General features: G+C 45.6%; 1 protein-coding gene across 3 annotated transcripts in view; it reads right to left on the bottom strand.

The window, feature by feature from the left end:
- Positions 1-15,405, bottom strand: part of HIPK1 (homeodomain interacting protein kinase 1) — an 86,283-nt gene that overhangs the window by 48,671 nt on the left and 22,207 nt on the right. The window contains exon 1 of one of the 3 annotated variants that reach the window (XM_073587071.1): positions 12,005-12,410. The exons of the other annotated variants lie outside the window; for them this stretch is intronic. The gene's annotated coding sequence lies outside the window, so the exon portion shown is untranslated. Of the gene's footprint in view, positions 1-12,004; positions 12,411-15,405 lie in introns of those variants that run through there. 3 annotated transcript variants of the gene reach the window in all.

Genomic DNA, 15,405 nt, shown 5'->3' with positions numbered 1-15,405 from the left:
GACTCTTTACATACATTGTCTATAGACAGTAAGCTGCCCAACACAAGAGGGGGCGTGTCACACCAGCCTGCTGTGTCCCAGCAATGATGAGCTCCTGGTGCCAAAACCATGGCTGAAAGCAAACAAAACCACAGAGCTTGATAAGAGGCATCCCTTAACTGTCTTATCCTGCAGACAGATTCACTTTAATTCACTTTTGAGAGCTATAGACCTAGAGTACAGCCCCCCAGCCACCTCTGAACACTACATGGGAATAACTATGCAAACAGCCCTTTACCATTCCATTAAAATCTGACAAAATTACAAGTTATTGACCAATTCACGTCATTCACCGAAGTTTGCCAGGATCTATTTGGCAGTAGGTCACCAGAGTGGATTACTCTTCCATAGGATATTTTACAGGTGCCTGCGATAAACCAGTACAATAGTAGTGATATGAATGGCATCCATCACCACTTTTAGGTCATATTAAAGAAGAACTCCAGTAACCTCCTCCAGTGGGATCTCCACCTCCTGATTGGCACCAAGCCCCCTCATCGTCCCCAAGTTGGACACGTAGAACACTTATGTAGCACTAAATTATTTAATAATGTACAGCTTACATAATCTCGCCGTGGTCTATTTTTACTGACGGATAATCCTTTCCCGTCACAGAAGGCCTGTTTTTTCTTTTCCCTCAATCTGCGTTTCCATAAAACAAGCTAAGCCAGGCTCTTACCTACAACAGGCCTCTTACAGCACGTCCTGTCGGCTGCATCCTCTGCTATCTCAATGGGCTATAAAAATAGGGATAATTACTACTTCTAGGCAGCCTGTCATTACTGATGGGACAGAGAAGAAACGGAAGAAAGCCAAGAGCAAGCCCAAACAGGCATACCGTCCCCTGTAAGGAGGTCTGCGGAGCAATACTAGACAACCCATGAAGAGTGGCACAGTATTGTAAAGGAAAAATATACATATATATTTATGGACAGTGACAAACCTCAAGACTGCTGCTGAAGAGGCCACGTAATGTCCTTAATATGATCTTCGTGAGAAAGCTCGAAAAAGCAAAGCGCCAAGTTGGTGACACGACTTGTGCTGACCTTAAGTATGTGGATTTGGGATCCTGCAGAGTGAAAGGTGAATTCATAGGGAAGAAGAAAAATACATAAGCGGTGAAGCGAGCTGCGCCTAGGCTCAACATTAATTTCCCTTCTCAGTGGTAGGAAAGAGCTGGTATCAACTTCAAAAGAGCAAGACGGTGCCAGGAGCTTTGATGTCAGGGTAGGACAAGGGTTACTCCACAAGAAGAGAAAACAAAGGGCGGTCAGGAAGGATTTATATGGGCAAAAGTGGGAGAAAGCAACATCTCAAAGTACATATAGTGCTTAAACTTTGTTACATCAAGAAAGCACCTCATCTTGTAAAGGAAAGAGCTGGACAGCTATAATCATAATGGAATGGCCCCTTCAGTGAGCGGAGACTATAATAACATTGCCGGACAGCTGTCAGCAGTATTGCCATAGAATGCTTTGGATAAAGCCAGCCCCACATCTCTATACAAGCTGCATTCATTACAGATCTTTTACATTGGCGTACTGGGACGTTTTCTGTGGAGAAGGCTGTATCCTGCTGTATAATAAAATTAAAAAAAAAAAAATAAAAAAACAGCATTTTATAAGTCCAGCTCTTAGTAGACTACAGGCATTCTGGTTTTACGAAGTACACCAGCCTCATCAGGTCTAAGGCTGGTTTCACACTTGCGTTTTTTTGCTCTGTTTTTGAGCGCAAAAAACGCATGCGTTTTTTCCCCTATCTTTTACATGGGTGCGCATACACATCCGTATGTACGTGCATGCGTTTTTTCCCCTATCTTTTACATGGGTGCGCATACACATCCGTATGTACGCGCATGCATTTTTTTGTAGTGTGCGCTCGGGCGCACAAAATGCATCCTGTTGCATTTTTTGTGCGTCCGACTTTCCCAAAAAAAAACGCATGCGCACGCAATGCGTTTTTTTTACAGCCAAACACACATTATAGTCTAGGCACAAAAAACACATGCTTTTTTTTAAAAAACGCACCCAAACCCGCAAAAAAAACACAAACGCATGATGCGTTTTTTATGTGCGTTTGCACTGCGCACAGTGCGCAGTGCAAAAAAACGCAAGTGTGAAAGTAGCCTAAGACCTATTTACGAAGGAATGGTCACTTGCTCAAAGAAATGGCTTTAAATACCTTTCAAAAATCCCTGAGCTCTGACTTTGCCACCATTCTCCATTTACCACTGTGGCTGAGATCCACATATATTACTTTTGGAGCGCATTATGTGAAATCTACTTACAGTGCATTTTTTTCCCCCAGAGTCTTCTCTGGTGGTGTATGCCTCAGTTTGTCCCAGCCCAGCAGTCTTAGAATGCTATATCAACAGCATCTGGGAGGGAGGCTTAGTTTGAAAACACTTGGCCACAGAGAAAATTGAACGTCCAGTTGGATTGCAAGGAGAGATTTCACATACTGCACTCCAAAAGAAACAAATGTTAACTCTGCAATGGAGTGAAGCAGCACAAGACAGAAAAGAATGGCAGAATCAGGCATGCTCATGGATTTTTAAAAGTTAAGTTAAAGATCCTCCTTTAATGTATATAGCTTATATTGTGAACTCTAGTGACAGAGCCACCGTAATTGCAGAAGGGTGAAGTCGACAGTCAGCTATGTTTCAGTGGCATCTTAGCAATGCCACAATGTTACACCAGCTCTGTGAAAATATAAAATAAAATTTAAAAAGTTACGGCAATTTAAAGACGACTCTTCACAAACTCAAATTCCAAATTGAGTAACTATAGGACTTCATGGTTTACACCCAGTAGGCTTAGTAATAGATAAAACCTGGCTGCATGTGATAGGGGATGAGATGAAAACACTGGCTTTTGTTTTGTACATTTTTAGAAAGAAACCAATGAGGGAACTAAAGTACAAATCATCCAACACCTGAGAAGGATGTGAAAAATGCCAGACTGCAAGATAGCATGAGGAAAGAATACAAAGGCAGTCATTTCTCCGACCACAGCTCAACTATTTGGCTAGCAAATGACTATACAGATAAATAACCGACATCCTGAACAAACACTCATCAGTTTTCATAAGGTCTCTGTACTCAGTCACGCACAACAAAAGTGTCCATGGCTCAGCCGGTATCCATACGCAGAAGAGGGAACATCTGAGGGCGGTCAAGGGAACCAGTCAGTCCGATTTACCCGACTAAGCCAGGGGCATGCTGCTGTACTGTGTGTTATTACACCGCTAAACAAGCAGTCTCCCTGCAACACTCACTGCTTGGTCTGTAGACAGCCATGTGGTGCTCCTGCCGGGCAGGTCTCCATCATATAGGGTGAGTATTTAACCATGAGCATATTTGGCAATATTAGAGATATTTATCCAACTGGCATTCTACAGGAGTCCCACTGAGAAAAGAAGCTATGGAGATAATCAGGCAAGCCATGTAATTCTGAGCCTACTGATCATACAAGTCAGGTTAACATTGGAAAATAAACTTCAAAAGTCTAAAGTCTTAACACCACTTTCCCCCATACACTTTAGATCGCTGGAAGACAACCTATTGCTCGGCCATCAGCCATCTCACCTGACTTGCCTATACACAAGAGCACTCACTTGGCTGAGAACTTGCTTTCTCCATGACAGACGCTGTCTGGACGACTCTGGTGGTGGCATCTCAGAGAAAAGGATTGACAGTCCAAAAATCTGACAATCTGCATCCCAAGCCTTTAACCCCAAGATCAGGGGGGGCAATACACATTTATGCTGGACCAAGCCCTGCAAAGTCAGCAGGTTCATCCAATGTGTATGGAGGTGGGCCCAAGACTCTGCTCTGGTTTTGTAGCCTACATTGGAGATCTCCTGAAGGCTGTGACACATGCCACCCCATATGCTTACAGTGGGAAACATCCTTCATAGGCTCCCATTGACTGTGTCCCCCTTTGAAAGGAAAAATTATAGTAGACTGCTATGCCACATCTTGGCCCATGTCTGAACTTCCAAATGTAGACCAGTAATGGTGCAGCACAGGGCCTACTGGGAACAGCAAACTGTCTCACCACCATTGAAATAAACATATCTGCTTGATTTTATGCAGTGGTCACTGAGCAGTTTCAAAGTATAGAGAAAACACCCATTTTATTTTGGGAAATCCACTTTACCATTTGAGTGGTTTAAGCATTTTTTGTTTCTTTACTGAATACAATTTTAAAGAACACTAGGTGGGAAAAAAAATAAACATGTCATTTTTGTATTGGAAATCACTCTAAAGACACCAGGTGGACATTGCTTCAACTATCCTTGTTTTTTGAAAAATCCCATTAATCCTCAAGTTTGACAACATCACTTTCACACAAGTTAACGTAAAAGTTTAAATTTCTTGACAATTTATATATATAAAACAAAAAAACAAAAAAAACAAAAAAAAAAAAAAAACCACCAACAACACTACTTCTAGAACAAGCCCAGCAAGGTGAAGCTCAGGACGACCCCCTGCCTTTCTTCCAGGTCCTTTGCTGGCTCTAGGATTACATAACATGAGTGCAGGGCAGTAACCTGAGAACAGAGTGCAGGGTTTAGGTTAAGGGGCTACTGATCAAAGCCCAAAAAAAAAAAAAAGAGAAGCAATTTGAACAGATTTCTCCTCCATCCCAAAAATCACATCTGGATGTTCTCATAATACAAGATGAATGGTTCCGGGAAGGGGAGCAGATGAGAAGCCGTGTGTAGACACTGGAGGAACATTATCTGTCACTACAGGTCCAGACTGTCCGGCCTGGATGAGAGGGGAGGGAGGCTTGGAGCAGAGTGATATCTGCACAGAACAAGTGCCTCTGACAGCACAGCCCCCAGATTAGGCCAGAAACACAGGAGTAATGTGATCAGCCGCAGATTGCATTCTGCTATTTTCAGTCCAGTAGGAAACAAGGGGGAGGCTTATGACAAACAAAAAGGACCAGTGTATGCATGCATATGTAATAATAGATTAGTCCTGATGTACCTCCCCCACCCAGATTCCGGAGAAACACCAAACTAGGAAATACTTGTGCTTCTTGCAAAGCAGACATATCGAAAACATTGTTCGACCAGTGTCGCCCTGGCTGCGCAACCCTGTGGACTCTGCCTTATGTAAGAGAACACATTGTTCTGCTACATGTACCCACAACAACTGGCACAAGGCTTTATGATAAGACATCAGGCACTAAAGAAAGTAGCAAGAAACAGCAGACACCGTCTGGTTAACCAAAAGGCGTGAACAGGAGAAAGGACTAGAGAAGTAGCATGAATGCAAGCCACCTAGAAATTGGCACCTCAAGAACCTCCAAGCCTTATATAGAGATGGGAGAATTGCTTTGCTGAAACCTGGTCCAGTGGCCACATCAATGGCTGCCAGACAGGAGCCCTGCAATACCTCCATTTTCTGGAATCCCCACCACCTGATTAGTAGGCTCATGGTAAGGTCAGAAGAGAAAAGCCAGGGTATACTGGCAGACCGGAGAGTGCACAGGATGCTGAACTAGGGCCTTGTGAATAGATCTGCTCAGACGAGATTCAATGTATTGGGTGACAAATGTGTACGAGACTGAAACATATAACAGAGGGCAGAAGGCTTTCTCCCCCTATTAAAATCCTAGCACACGACCAAAACTAATGTGAATGCATATTGGGGAGTCGGAGGAGAACACCCGACAGCCATCATGCATGTATAGCCAGCTATATACTTTGCATGGCCTAAATGAGTGCTGTAAACTTTTTACAACATCTAGGACAAGCTTGGGTTAGGCCATCAATATCAGATTCAGCATAAAGCTCCTGCTGCAGATCTGTTGATTTAAGGAGGCCTCACATACTGATTACTAGGGACAGCTCTGTAATTTGTTGTGGATAGATACAGTTATAAACATTATTAAAAAAAAAAAAAAATATATCATACTAAGGCCCCATAAACCTACGGACATCAGCGCCGGATGACATCGGAATGGGTCATGCACAATTGCTGATTGCATTATTCTCCCTGAAACAAGTTGCCGCCATGTGTCAGGTGGTGGCTTTCTCAGATAGTCCCATACACAGGAGATCTCTGGGCCAAAGCCTCTGGTAGAGTTAGTGGAGACGGCCATAGGCCAAAGATTCATTCGGTAGGCAGCCATCTAATGATAAATCACTTATGAAAATGCCTCTATAATCAAGAAGTAAATATCATAAACAATGACATAAATCACAATGTCCCCCCTGAAAAAATGAATGAACCAGGGCTGAGGACCAGTTGGTATTAAAAGATGTATTTTTATTAACAAAGAATTAAAAATGTTCAACTAGAGAGATGTACGTTGAAGCAAAAGCGAAACGCGCGTCGGGGCAGAGGGACGCCCGAGGAGACTCCTTGTCGATCACTGGTAATGGCTGCCTTGCTCCATATTATTATTCTTTTCATTGTTATATGATTGCTGCAACAATGCCGGTTTATAGGTTCACATCTTATGCTGATCACCATGCATATTAGGCTGATTCCGGCCCGTTTTTCTAAGCGGTGTTCTACACCGCAAAAGAGGGTGGTAATCGCTGTTCATATAGTGAGAGCGGTTTGATATACCGCGAATAAAGGAAGATACTGCCATACAGATGGTAATTATATATGCCCTGTTGACACATTTATGGGAATTGGCACAGTCCAGATTACTGGCGTTTTTGGCATGTTGCAGTAGTGATATTTTTGAGAGCCCTTATCTTATTAGTTGATTCATTGATATTTATCATAACACATTATAAAGTATTCGCATTTATGTGGATGTTTTTATAGGATAAGTGATGTGCAGCAATTTTTACTTATTACTATTTTGATAATGGTTTATCATTTGGGTGGTTGATAGATGTAAAAAACCTATGGGTTTATAATGTCCCTTCATTGATATGTACATCTCTCTAGTTGAACATTTTTAATTCTTTGTTAATAAAAATACATCTTTTAATACCAACTGGTCCTCAGCCCTGGTTCATTCATTTTTTCAGGGGGGACATTGTGATTTAAGCCATCTAATGATAATGGCCAGCCCAGCTTAGATGACTAATGAACATGGCCTGTAGGCATCTGTCAGAATGGATCCAGCAGCAATCCATTGGTTGAGCAGACAAAGCTTGGTTTTCAAAAATCTGATTTCAGTTGATGTGTTTTTGTTTTGTTTTTGTTTTTTTAAACACTGAAGTCTATGGAAATCAGACCCGTGAAATAGCCAGCTGTTTATTTCATTTGAAAAAGGTTCAGTGTTTGCCTTACTGGTTCAGTTTCAAATGGAAGAAAACCGAAGGCCAATTAATGGATTCATTTTCCATATACTTTGTTTTTTAAAATCTGATTTCATCGTGATTCTTTAACATAAAACAACGTTTCTGCATAACTTTGCTAACAGATTGCTTCTGGATCCATGGTAATGGAGGCTTAATGGACGTGTGTACATAACCTTGAGTGTAGGGTCAGCGACGTCATCCTTGGTGAGGCTTGTCATTTTCGCCTACATAGTTCTTTTAAAAATTTGTATGCTGGCTGGGTGGTCAAAAGCTTCCATAATGACAGCACACACTAGGATGCAGGGAGAAGGATTGAAGCTAAAATATAAGAGGAAATCCAGAAGAGCTAGTACAAATGTAATCATGGAAATTCAGCCCTCAAAATATGTGCATATCAAGTGGCTTTAAAAGAGCCAATTTACACCTCCAATGCCCAAACACTACACAATGATGAATACACATGAAACTCATGTAGAGACCCCTCCACAACCTCAAGAAAAGCCCCCCCCACAACCTCAAGATTATACACTGCTCGATTAACATGCCACCTATAGCTGGGGACCCCCTTCACGCCTTCATATTTTACCCAAGAAACTTCATATCAGTCATCTCTGGAATAAAAATGGCAGGTTTGGCTCAATGACCATTTTATAAAGGCAATAACTAGATCAACTGTTGAAAAAAAAAAAAAAAAAAAAAGGACCCATGAAGTATATCCAATAAAAGTAACAAATTCATAGAACTGGCCTGGATTAGTGGTTATGTTTCTGCAGATTTTGTTTTGCAAAACTTGTGACAATATGTTGCATTGGGGGGGCAGGGGGATTTTTGGTTAGAACATGTGAATACGGCCTTAGGCAGGCAGAAAAAACAAACATTAGGAGAAAAGAACACCCCGGCCTGGCCCATGGTAGCCATCAACAGTCACAATTAAACCCATAAAGACAGAAAGCCAGCAGGGCTACAGTTTCACAATTACTTTTTCCGTGAAAAGGTTTCAGTAAAACAATTGGAAGGCGGCAGGGGTTTAGAGCTCTTGGGAGTAGGATGTTCTCAAAGCCACTTAAATCTAGGAGCCAAGAATGTCGCGCTATGATGAAAAGTCGACTTCCTAGAAGCAAGCTGCATTCTTCTTAAACGCCACCCATTTATACAAGAAGTGACCTGACCCATAGACTCCATGACTAATCTGTAGCTTCAGCTTTTGTGGAGACTCTGAAGCCACAGTACATGTCACTGGCAGTATATTGAATGGCAACGCATTTAGATAGTCATAGCAGGAGTCAGGGAGTCACTCCAGTAGGCCATAACTGTATAATTGATTGGAGACAAGATCATCTACCACTAAAGCAATCTACTGTACAATATAACAGGCCAAAATTAGTAGCGGGAGCTGGGACCTAAGAGATCCAGACATGGAGAAGACACCCATGTACTTCAGGTCACCTCACTGGTAAAGAAGTCTTCAAAAACAAAGTACAGACATTCTGCAATGCCAAGCCTAGACATTCAGGGAAAATATACCAAAGGGCATCTTAAAGGGAAGCCATTCCTCTCCTACCTCTGTTGGACAGTCGTGTGAAGTCCTTGGCAGACTGACTCTTCTGAGACCTATACCTTCTGCTCTTGCTTGCACCATGTACACTGCTTATTTAGATCTTTGACTCCTTTTCTCTTTAACTGTTGGTATGCTAATGAAGTACAACCAATGAATATGGGAGGAGAATGGAGAAGCTGTACAGACCTGCTGCCTAACAATCATCCACCTCGCCGGCCACAAATGGTACAGCAGCCATGATTGCATCAATAACTAAAAACAACCTGCCACCATTCCCCACCTGGCCTGATGGACATGCACATTAGATCAGCAATGGCCCTCGCTTACAGCAGATAATACACGTGTGTGGCTTCAAACACTTTATTGGCTCGCCTTTAACCTGTTCCAAAGTTATCTGTAACCGACAAGTTCATTTAATGACGCAAATGCTCATTAAATGGCATCGATGAGCAACAACCCTAAAGCTTAACGAAGTTGTGCTCTATGGCCTTAACATGCTGGAGTCAGAAATTCAAGGAGAAAATGGGAAACCACCACTATGAGTTGTGAACGTACTCATTCAGGCCTATGGACAGAATTCACACTTCAGACCAGAAAACTGCAAAATTATGGCAAATGAATAGCTAAATGACCTGAGTCAAAGGTGGCATATAAAACGTCGACTTTGATAAGTTGGTGTTGAAAGACGCGCAGCACATGGCACCTACTTTATACCAAAAAATGTCCCAATTTGTAGTACAACCACAACAGCCACCCCAGATTCCAAGCAGCAATACCAGTCCTCCTCCATCGCTTAGGTTGCCAAGGAAATTACTATTCCTGACAGGCCTTGACTGTATTTAAAGAAAAACAATGGAATTTAAAAATGTGTTTTTCGTGACTACAGTGTAGCAGATAAAATGCCATTCACCCCATCCGGCCGTCAATCATTTCTGCAGATGACTGATAAGGCAGCATTTACTCAGAGATTACAATGCTCTTTGAAAAACAAGACGTGTTTCCTCCATGATGGAGGAGATGTAAAGTGAGAGGGGGGTGACCTCTGGGCCAACACAAAATTCTCTACATTATAGGAGATTAACAGGAGGACACAGGATCTACGGCTGGATGAACCGATGTGACCAGAACATGCAGGTGGGAATGTAAGACAAGCTCAAGGTGGTCACGGCTCATCCGTGAAGACCCGTGTGCAGCCAGATCCCAAGGACTACACAGTACTCAACTTGTCTCCAGGATTCTGTCCACGGGCCATCTAGGCACAGGTCTCCATTCTGGAGTGTGGGAAATAAGGTTATCAGCATAAAGGCTTACCTAGGATCTAACTGCAAAACAGGATAAAGAGGTGAACATAAATGTTTCTCCCAAAAAAGGTTTAGTCAGTGAACAACCAACCTATACCTGCTGCAACCCAGCTCCTTACCATGCATGCACCAGAAGTCACACCCTGATCACCCAGGGGGGCACACTGACCTCTGAGTAATGGGTTATTTGCCACCTAATCAGCTTGGAAGCAGAATAGTCAGAGCTAGAGGCAAAACCAGCACAAGATACATTACACACCTAGAAATAAGAGCCGAGCACAGGAAGCCTCTATCTGTGCAATCACCTCCGTCCAAATACCACAGGAGCAGAATTATGAAATGCCAGCAACACTCACCGGCTGGCACCAAAGCTGCTCATTACCAGTGACCTAAAGAGGGCAAGTGATTAATACTCGACACTGATAAGAAATCTCCAGAAACTGGAAACATCCAGTACAGGACAAAGTCATTCATTCTGCATGACCCTTCGAGATGTTAGCCAAGTGGCAATAAACCCTCCTACAAGTGTTCACCCACAAGTGGGCCATTAATTTTTTCACTTACTAGACATGTGCCAAAAACTGATGTAGAAATCATGGAGGATGACGGACCACCATTGTCCTCCACAGCTCCTGCTGTACAGAAGAACACTGCTGGGTAGTCATCAATAAAACAAGTGTTTGGAGGTGCCAGCTGGGCATCGCAGCCCTGGAAGAGTTGTGAATCTTTATTCAGCACGTTTTATTGTAGGAAATCAGAGCAAAAGACACAGGGCCACCGCTCCCGCTGCCACATAGCCACTACAGGCCAGGGACAAAGCCCAGATGTGACATGGCATCCTGAATGGCACATCTGCCACGCCGCACTGGTGTAATCCAGATGTGCCATCCAACTAAGATGACAAGTTATAGTCTTATAATTACATGCAATGGCACTTCTAGATGGGTTTTACAGAAATCTATGGAAAAAAAAAAATGGAAAAAAACTGCCAGCAACCTGTAATTAGGCAGCCGTGATAAGCCATAATGCCATACTGGTACTGGGGATCCTAGAAACCCATCCAGCATCAGCTGATGCCAGGCAGGAATGAACACTGCCCCCTGATCAGTGGTGGTGTCATCTGCTGCCAGGGCAGACCCACAATTCGCACATAGGCAGGATGCTGCCCCCTGATCAGTAGTGCCATCTGCTGCCAGGGCAGACCCACAATTCGCACATAGGCAGGATGCTGCCCCCCTCATCAGTAGTGTCATCTGCTGCCAGGGCAGACCCACAATTCGCACATAGGTGGGATGCTGCCCCCTGATCAGTGGTGCCATCTGCTGCCAGGGCAGACCCACAATTCGCTCATAGGTGGGATGCTGCCCCCTGATCAGTGGTGGTGTCATCTGCTGCCAGGGCAGACCCACAATTCGCACATAGGTGGGATGCTGCCCCCTGATCAGTGGTGGTGTCATCTGCTGCCAGGGCAGACCCACAATTCGCACATAGGCAGGATGCTGCCCCCTGATCAGTGGTGTCATCTGCTGCCAGGGCAGACCCACAATTCGCACATAGGCAGGATGCTGCCCCCTGATCAGTGGTGTCATCTGCTGCCAGGGCAGACCCACAATTCGCACACAACATTGGCACTGACAATCTCAAAGTGACAGAAGGCACACACTTTGGCACCTGGAGGGCCAGGATGCCCGGGGAATCACCGATCACAACGATGACCACTGCTGAATGGTGAAGTCACCAGGTACACGGAGAATTCTAGAAGAGAATCGGCGATCCGATCGCTGCGACTACCGGCTGGATGTGGGTGTGATCACATACTCACCGCTGGTGTGGTGGGAGTCTCAGCCGCTGGTGAGAGGAGCTGCCGGGGAAGGTCCGGACCCCCGCCGCGGGCTCATCATCAGACCCCGGGCAGGATACCTGGGGTGCAGCCGGCCGGCACACTCCGAGCTGGGGACAGGATGAGCCGCGTCCTCCGCTGCTGACGGCTCAGGCCTGCGCTCCGTGCCCGACTCTCGTCACTCTTCTCCTGGGTTCCTTTCCTATCACCTCCCCTCTCCCCCGGTCTCCGTTTCTGGGCCAGGAAAGCTGCCGGACTCTCACACAACGCTCTGCAGGCAGTGCGCCGGCCCCGAGTGACGGTTCCCGGGGGATGAGGGTCGGTTGTGGAAGACAAGAAAGAACCGAGACGCCGGGAAGCTCCCACGGTCAACGACACAGCCAGACCTGACAAATGGAAGCCGGAGACAGCGGCGCAGGCGTTACCAATCGATGGAGAGGAGGCAGCTCCCTGTGCGAATGGAACTTTCCCGCTGACGTCACGGACCAGCAGACTCGGAGAGGCGCTGGTGGCCGCGAGTGTCTGCTGCGCCTGCGTGCTGTGCCTGAACTTTCTTGATGGACAGCGCAGTATTGTTGTATTAGGAGGTTGTAAATTAGAGGCCGCCCAGGACTGGAGGCTGAGGGAGTGTGGCTGCTGCTGCACCTCTTTATGGCCAGTCTGCTATTCCCAGGCCAGTAATGCAGGTGACTGTAGAACAGTGATACCACAACTCCCATCATGCTTTGAAAGCTATTTGGAGTCTTTGTTCCTAAACCACTGCTGCAAAGCTCAGACTAGAGCAGCAAGAACATATACAAACACTTTATATAACAAGGATTCAGATAAATATCTTATTACACCTATTAAAAATACAAGACGTTATCAAGCACCATACAAGCAACCATGCTGGCTTCCCATCACCCTAGATAACCAACACAGGGTTGGACTGGCCCACCAGAGAACCGGAGAATCCTCCGTTGGGCCCTAGATTCTTCTTTAGGAGAGTTCATAGTGCAAACCTTGCAGCTGCCATGGGACTCTTGAGTGGGGGAGAAAGGTAGGCCCCCAGAATCAAATCCTCAGGTGAGCCCAATGTTCTTCAGCCTGATGCAACACCTAATATCACAAGCCTATGGGTCGCCCCTCACACCCAGGGCAGCAGGGTACTCAGTACCGGGCCGGTGTCAGGGGGATGTGTCACAGCAGCGGTGACCCGGTCCGTGGCCCTGGGCGCCCAATATCAATGGCGGTGATGTCAATAGTGTTATAGCTTACTTGAATACTTCGTGACGCCACCCGTGGTGTTTGGCAAGTAAGATGTTGAGCCGACGCTGCATGCAGATCCACTGGGACTGATGGTGTGGTGCAGCAAAGATGGTGTAGCTCCCCACAGGTGGAGCTGTAGTCCCAGGGCAGTGTAGGTGCAATGGATGAGGAGAGGCGCAGAATGGTATAGATGCTGGTACCCAGATGTAGCGGTGCTGAAGGTGTTAGCGACGAATGAATTGACACCAGGGCTTGTAGTTTCAAAGCTTTACTCACAGTTCGTGGTACCCACTGGTGCCCGCCTCCTTGCCATGTCCTCCAGGATAGAGACTCAATCAACCTCCGGGCAAGTCAGGGTTCTCTCCAACACTCGGCCAACATATGCCTTTCCTGAACAACTCCTCTATTGCGTCTTTTAATGTGAAGAGCTCCAGTACCATAGTTCTCTGGAATTCCTCCTGTCAGATGTTCCTAGAACCTTATTTGTATGACAGACAGCTGTAGCCTCTATTGGGAACTCCTCTCAGAGTCCTGGCTCGCAAATCGGTTGCTGTTGTGTCCCAAGTCTTGGATGGGAGTAGTGCATTTACAGCCAACTACTCCACCGGTGTCTGCTGCAGAACCATAAGTGTCCATACAACCTCGGGGACCGGGCCCCGGCCTTGCGCTGAGAACCTATAGGCAGGGTTCCTCTTCTAACCCACAACTCCTCTGTTCTCCTACTCCTTCGTTCCACGCTGTTCCTTCTCCCTCTTATGGAAGCTTAGGTTGCAGGCGTACGTCTTTCTCCTTCTCTTCTCTTTCCCGTGCCAGCTGGCTCAGATCACTGAGGCAGCTGCAGCACTCTTTCTAAACTGAACTCAAACTGAACTCAAAACTAACTTCAGAACTGAACTCCTCTCGCCTGACCTCCCGTCAGACTGACCTACTATCCTCAACTTTCCCTCTCTTTTATACTAACTCCACCCACCTCCCAGCACATCTCGTGTTACGAAGCAGGGTTCCACGAAGGGTGCTCTGCTACCCCAAGCCTGAAGCTGCTAGGCGGACCTACTGAACTATCCTGTGTGGGATGCAGGTGTTGGAGTGTGGAAGGAGTTCCCAACCTACCTAGTTGGTGGGGCACTACACCTTAGGAGAAGGTGCAGTACCTCTGTGGCGCCACACCTACCTACCAGCGGATGTTGGCACCGTAAAAACAAAGATTGGCGCCCCTGCTCCTCGGCAGCGGACCCCAAATCTCCTAGATGTCCCCAAGTTGGTGAGTCACAGTCACACATTTATCCAAAGAAAGGAGTGTATAGGGGTCGCCAAGGACCATGCAGATGAGCAATTTTTATTTCCACTGACTGAATCTGCATGATTGTATATGGATGACGAGAGAATAAAAAATATTTTAAAAAATCTGCCCACTTTAGGGTGTGTGCACACGCTGCAGATTCTGCTGTGTTTACATTTCCATTCAAGTCTACCATTATCAAAAACGCTGTGCACATGCTGCAGATTTTTCTGTGGGTTCAAATCCGCAGCATGTCAATTCTTTCTGCAGATTCCACTGCGTTTTGACACCTGTTCCATTGCACAGGTGTCAAAACGCAGGGGAAAAATGCAGGCAAATCCGCAGGTAAAACGCAAGTCATTTTAACTGCGGATTACCAGAAAATCTGCGCGGAAAAATCCTCAGCAGAATCTGTAGCGTGTGCACATACCCTTATGTGGATGGAACGCTGAATTTTTTATTTTTTTATATACTCATGTGATCCCACCCTTAGGGGCCCATTACACTGGCCGATTACTGTGAACGAGCGCTCCTAGTTTCCTGATCACACCACAAACTAAAACCGCCGGGTGAGTGATTTTTAAGCTTGGCTCAAAGGGAACCCATGAGGTGATGCATGCTGCCCTTTATAACTCCAGTGTGACAGAGAAACACCGAAGATCCCCCACAGCCGGCTTCTCTCAGCTACAAGTGACTGACAGATCTCTCCATGTTCATCCAAGGGAGAGACCTGTCAGTCACCTGCGGCAGAGGAGCCAGTGGTGGCTATGCCCAGCTAGTCTAACCTCCAGATATATTTTCAAAGTATATTTTTGTGAAAATGCCAGAGAATACCGTATACCTGGTTGCAACTGTG

This window comes from Dendrobates tinctorius, unplaced genomic scaffold, assembly GCF_039654945.1.
Source record: "Dendrobates tinctorius isolate UK_male_01 unplaced genomic scaffold, ASM3965494v1 ptg000098l, whole genome shotgun sequence".
NCBI classification, from domain to species: Eukaryota; Metazoa; Chordata; class Amphibia; order Anura; family Dendrobatidae; genus Dendrobates; species Dendrobates tinctorius.
This window is presented reverse-complemented; position numbering and strand designations above follow the sequence as displayed.